This window comes from Aegilops tauschii, chromosome 2 (assembly GCF_002575655.3).
Source record: "Aegilops tauschii subsp. strangulata cultivar AL8/78 chromosome 2, Aet v6.0, whole genome shotgun sequence".
NCBI classification, from domain to species: Eukaryota; Viridiplantae; Streptophyta; class Magnoliopsida; order Poales; family Poaceae; genus Aegilops; species Aegilops tauschii.
In genome coordinates, this window is record NC_053036.3 from 295,347,286 (window position 1) to 295,354,283 (window position 6,998).

The window sequence follows — 6,998 nt, forward strand, 5'->3', positions numbered from 1 at the left end:
TATTAGAAATTGTTTTCTGTTGCAAGAGTTAAATGCTTGTTTTTGAAGTTTTCCGAGATCTTTTTTTCAATTCTTTTGCATGAGTGCTTATGTATGCAACTGCTTGCTCACGATAGATTGACCGGAGTGTGACGAGTAGAACTATCAGGAGTTATGAGCGCGAATTATCTTCATCAACAGTACAAGGCAAGTTCACACTTTGATCATATCCCTCTATTACCTAGTTTTATGCATTAGTTTCAACCCTCAAACATTTCATGAGTAGGTTTGGTAACATGTGGGTATTGGGAAGTAGTTGATGAGGTAGGAAACTATTGTCTTGCATTCAAACCTAGGGTAATACTGCGTTATGCTTGCACTACTTTGCTATGCTCGTAGACGTGGATTGGTATGTGAGATTCATGAAAGATGTGAGCGTTATATTTAACTAAGGGAAACTTAAGGTGGCTACTTTAATACACATCTGGCTGGAATGGTTGCGGCACCCTGGAGCACCCAGTGGTTTGCCCGGGCACCTGGAGAACCCACTGCGTGCCCAAGGGGATCTCGGAGTACCCATGTGATCACCCCATGGAATGCCACCCAGGCTCAAAGGGATCATAAGATTTTTCATGCTAGGAACTTCTGTGTGCAGCCACAAGCCATTACGGGCTCTGGCATAGTTGAGTAAGTTGTGGGAATCCTTTCCATGATGGACTAGCAGATGTAGGGGATTGTAGGTGTATCGGCCTATCTATCGGTTAAGGGGACCTCTTTGAAAAGACTGTGTCTCGGTCATCCGTTTCTCAAACATCATGCAGTGCGAGAAATACAAAGGAGGAGGTCAAGTCTTGTGTGGAAAAGTGTGCAAACATCTGCAGAGTGTACAAACTAATCATGATTAGCCGTGTCCCCGGTTATGGACATCTTGAGTATCTGGTACTTGAATTATTGATTTGATCTCATCACTCTATTTAATGAAATTGTTGGGTTATTAATGATTTGGGATTGAGTTGGGGTTACCTTCTCAATAATTTCAACAAACCTTGTAGTTAAATAAAATATATTCCTTTGTTGTAGGGGAAAATTAGCTTTATGCAAAATTAAACTTTGAGCCTCTACCAGCCAGATATGCACGTAGTGATAGCCATTATTCAGCATTGCTCTACCGTGTGAAATTGCCAGTACATTCAATGTACTGACCTACATGGCTGCAACGTATCATGTTGCAGGAATCTTATGACGAGTAAGTGATACGTTAGGGTTACGATTTCTACACTCAACTTTGCCGTTGGTGTTGATGGGAATCCACAACCTTGTTGTTACTTCCGCTATTTGGATTGAGGTAATAGTATTTACGTTACTTTACACATGTGATTTACCTTTGTTATAAATCCTCGAGTATTGTGTGTGTCAGCATACCGATCCAGGGATGACACTTAAGCACAGAGACTTGACCGAGATCCCTTAACTCTCATCTTTTCTAAAGCTCTACCAAGTATTTTTCCTCTCATCTCGAATAGTTAGACTGGCTGTCGTGGTTTTGTCACGGCAGATGTCCTAGTTTGAGGACTTAGTCGTGGAGCCATCGCGATGGGTTAGCTTAAAGGGGTTTAAAGCGGGACAAAGGACGCAAGGAGTTTATACTGGTTCGGCCCCTTGCTATGAAGGTAAAAGCCTAATCTAGTAGTGGTGGAATTGATGGGGTTTTGATGACCAGGGAGCGAATCCGCTTTGCCTGGCTCTCGATCTGTTGTTTCTTGTCCTTGAACCGCCGCCGGGTCGTCCCTTTATATACACAGGTTGACGCCCTGCAGTCTACAGAATCCCGGCCGGCTCATAAACGTGTCCGGCTCGGTTTCTACCGTTTCCTATCTTACAACACAAGTTATACATCATATGGCGGTTTAAATCTATGAGCCCTAATCCGCCTTTGGGCCTTGGGACTTCTCGTTAGATCTCTTCCATAAAGCGCCACATTCCTTGTCTTCGTGGGCTTCAATATGAATGATCCACTACGAGTATAACCCAGCCCCTCCTGGGCGGTTTATGCTCAGTAGTTATATCCCCAACATTAGGCCCCAGATTGGTCTGAACTTTTTCATGTCAACCTTCAATACTTAGAAAATTCCTTGTTCAACACCTTCATGAAAATCTTGTGACTCGCCGTGACGTCATCTTCCAAGATCATGATAATCTGTCGTGACGTCATCTTCCATTAACTTTATATAGAACCCAAATCTTTTAATACTTCTCCTTTAATGAAACTCTAAAAATCGAGGCGTCTTTATATCTACAGATTCGTTTTTCGACCTCCTGATTCCCGCACCTGCCACTTATCCATTCACATTATTAATAGGACCGGGGATCATTTTCACTTTCCCCCCTCGTGCCTCTTCACTTCATCTTCTTCCTCGTGTCGACCTAGCTCTCAAGCTCAGCCGCCGCCGCCAGACCTTCGTCTTCGACCTCAACTCCGGCCGCTGCATCGCCCTGACCGTTCCAGAGAATCGCGGCTCCACTCCGCTGTTCCATCAGCATCAGTAAGCCTTCTTTCTTTCCACCCTAGATCTGTCTTTAGGGTTTGAGTGTTCATCGGTGTTCATCGGTGTTCGTCATCGCGCAGTGGTTTTTTTATTCAAACTTCAATATTCAACCTGTATAGCAATGGCCATAGTCCTTCCTTCCATTAGTGCATCTCATTTAAGTAGAAAATCCCCTCTGAATCCTTCAACTGCTCAAGTATCAGAATATTTAACCCTGAATATTTTTCCATTTTCTGACACTCGGTAGATCCAGATCTGTAATACCAACTTGCGAAACCTGTTTTGCCATCACTTAGTTATTTCAGATATGTACCTTCAATGTCAATATAGGCGGTTTAACTTTAGAGAATGATAACCAGCCAGGTACCATTAGTCCCCTCTTAAACCGCCAATCGCTTGTCATTATAATTCTGATAACATAAACCTCCGGTTTAACAATCTTGCATGTTTGAACAGCTTCTGTCTCTTAACCTGCAATGCTTATGCTTGCCAATTATGACCCTTAAACTAGCACATAACCTTCCTTCAGGTTGTTGTTCAAATGGCCAAGTCTTTTTATGCTTGCAATTGGGTTCCTTCCCGAGTTACTGAAGAGCAACTGAACGGGTGCGTCGCAACCGGCGCTTTAGCAAAAAAGGAAGTTATCCACTGGAGATCCCCTGGTCCAGAAAAACCTCCTGAGCCCAAGGATGGAGAAGTAATTGTGTTTGCTGATCATCTGGGTCGAGGGTTCAGCCCTCCCGGATCAAAAAATTTCCGTGACATGCTTGCTAGCTTCCAACTCCGCCCTCAAGATATTGGACCTAACTCTATGTCCAATATTTGTAATTTTCAAGTGTTTTGCGAGGCTTATCTGCAGGAAGAACCCACTGTTGAACTGTTCAAAGACTTCTTTTATTTGAACCGCCGTACTAAATTCACGGATGGGCCCAATACTGAACTTGGCGGCGTTTCAATCCAGAAGAGGAAAGATGTCAGTTTCCCTCGCGCCAAGCATCACAGTCACCCCAAAGACTGGAACCAGACTTGGTTCTATTGCCGAGATACGTCTCCAGCCGAAGAAAATCCGCTGCCGGGTTATCGTGCTCACCGGCTTACCAGTACACATCCATTCCCCCAACGACTGAGCACAAAGGAACGAGCCAACTATGCACCACAGCTTTCAAAGCTCCGAGCCTTTATGGAAAACGGTTTAACAGACATCGACTTTGTCTGTTGCTGGGTTTCTTGGAGTATCTTGCCTCTAAGCCGTCACCTCGGTTTAATGTGTGAATACACTGGGGACTTAAAAGACCCTCAACGCCATATTGATATCCAGTTATCTGATGCTGAAATTATTGAAGCTGTTAAGAAGATGCTGGATGAACCGGTGGCCGAATGCAATAAAACAGGGCTTGGTCCTTTCTGCGTTTCCAACAAACCGCCAGCTATAAGAATTGCGCAACTCTTATTTTAATCCGACCCTTTTTAACATTCCCTTATAAACTTTGTCAATCTTTGACAGGGTGATGATCCGTTCTGGAAGAAGAAGCCACAAGATAAACCGGCGAAAACCCCTCGTGTTAAGACTGAGGTCATCAAGAACCTGCCAAAAGGAAGACCGCCGACTCCACCGATTTAAACGTTGATGATGACAATGAAAATCACGAGTCAGAGGTAGAACTTGATTCACTTGGTTCCTTCTTCATACATCTTATTGATAATGACTATGATCAGGAGGACGCGGAGGCTAGCCAAGCTGGTGATGTAGAGGTAATCATTCTTTCCTCCGGCTGAGAACCTCTGCCAACTCCGAAAACCCGTCAAGCAAACCAGAAAGTAAGATTTTCTCACCCTCTAGCTTACATGTATCCAAAATTTCTTTCGAAGAAATAGCAACATGAAGCTCGCCGCACAACTCGGCATAGCAGCCATGTGGTAACTTCTTCCGGTTTACCGAACACGCCGGTTCGTAAACGTCGCCCAAAGGTCTCTTATAATTCTGTCACACGTTATCCTAAGGCGGGTTATTTCCAGCAACCTCTTACTCCGTCTGACTCAAATTATCAGGGAACTTCCCACTCCTCTTCTGGCGAATCAACAGAAACACAACTTCCAACCCTCAAGACGGTTCCTGGGTGAGTTATGCTTTAATTTTACCCTTAACAATTTATGTTTGCCCACTTACCAACCTTTATGTTTGTTCCTCTTAGTGCCAAGCCTAGACCCAGCAAAAAGGCCAAGTTAAATAAACCGGCTGATGACAATACGGCCGCTGAACCGGAGAAAACTCCAGAATCGGAGGACACAAATGCTGACGCTATGCTTGATGATCCGCCACCGCAAGATCATGACTATTTTGTTGAACAAGTGGAAGTTGATCCAACGGGCCATGCTGATAAACCGACAAGCCCATTCCGAGCTGCTGATAAACCTTCAAGTCCGCTCAAAACTGCTGATGACAACACAGATGATGTTGTAGTTACTGGCGTTGGCTACACCACCCCTGGCAATCCTATCGCTTTATCAAAGCATAGTGCCAAGGAGGAACTTTCTGCTATAGACAAGGGCAAGTGGAAAACAGATTTGTCAAACTATGCCCACCTCAATGCCCAAGACATTCATTCTGGGTTTTTGAACCGCCTGTGCACAAGCCGCGACTTTGAAGCCGGTTTAGTGAACATGATGAAGGAACGATATGAGGTAAATGTTGTTAACTTTGCATAACCGCTCTTTCTTTATATCCGGTTTATAATATCAACTCCAGTAGCCCCCAAGGGTCGGTTTATCATATCCATGTAAACCGGGACTGTGTAATACTTCAACCTTGCCTGCATAGCCCCCAAGTGCCGGTTTATCTTTACAAGATGAACCGGGACTTTAGCCTATAAAGTGCAAACTCTTTGCTGAATCATTTTTGTAAACCAATTGACCACCAAGCCGATTGATAGAAGAAATCCATATTTGTAACGTGAGAAAATATGCATTAGCCGCAAAGTGCCAAGAATAATACTTGAATTGAGCTCGGGACTTGCAAGAAATTCGTGATAAGAAGCAATAGGCATTAGCCCCCAAGTGCCAAGTGTATAACTTGTTATGTGCTTGGTACTTCAAATATGCACTGTTAACTCATAACCTGTATGTTGCTTGCTGGCTGATCTTAGCAAGAAAGAATCCCAAATCGCCGATCTTCAAGAAAATATTAAGTCCCAGCAGGCAGAAACATCCAAAGCCAAAGAAGAACTCACTAGCGCTTTAGCAGCCATGGAACAATTGAAGGAGAACTTAAAAAATGAGCATGCAGGTTGGGGCACAGAAAAGGCAGCTCTGCTGAAGAGGGCTGAGGACGCTGAAGCGGCCCTTAATCCAGTAACAGAAGAGCTGACTGGCTTGAAATGGTAAATAGATGCCATGACTTCTCCTGTTTTCGGTAAAAAACCTCTTCATAACCTTTTAGCATGGAATATCCATAAACCCGCCGGTTTACTGATTATTGTGTATGATGCAGGATCTCGCATCGCTCACCTTGGCTTAGACATGCGGAATAAATTGAAGGCTGCCTATTCTCTCATAGAGCAACTATATACCGGTGCACAACGGATCATCTGCACGGCCTACCACAATAAACCGCCCCCGACCTTGAACAAGGAAACGCTACAGAGATTTTCAATGATGCCTGACCAGTTTGAAGAGCTAAAAAGATCAGCTGCAAGGGCAGGTGCTCTGACAGCAACTCGGGCCAAAGCGTGGGTACCCGATCTTGATCCGGCTGATGTGGGGAATGGCTATCCAAGCTTAAAGGAGGACGGATCGGATTTTGATAATGATGATCTCCGAGCTTTGACGAAGGAAACGCGCCCCTTGGCTAGCAAGCTGGCCGAAGAGACCGATCTTTCTCATTATCAGTCGATCTATGATGCTGACAATAAGAGAGTTAACCCGCCAACCTATGACACTCCAACGCTTATTCCTCCAATCCGTAAGCATACTTACGCCCCTGATGTTGAACCTTACACCCTTATAAGTGATGAAGTTGTATTCAAGGCCTTAACTGGGATCAACTGGGCAACCATTGAATTCCAGCCACTGGGTGGAGAGGAGGAGGATGAACTGGCGCAGGATGATCCACAACCGTCAAGTTAGCTCGGCGAAGAGTCATGAACCGGAGGCCGGTTTAGCTTTCTGCATTCTGCAACACTTGTTGAAAACAATTATCTTTTTGGGCATCAAAGCGCCTTGTAATACGCTAGTTTAAACACTTGGTCTGTTATGCCATCATGCATATTCACTTTGCATGGCACTGTTAATCCGCCATGATTAAGATATGCTATGTCTGCTTATAATCCTTAGCAGTTTATTCAATCTGTTTCCTGCATACAACAAGTTGACAGTGTCCTGGCGGTTTACCGCCGGACGGGTCATAATGCCCAACATATAGCCAGGGTTTATAGCCAAGGCTATACTTAATAATAATCAAATATGAAATATATCATA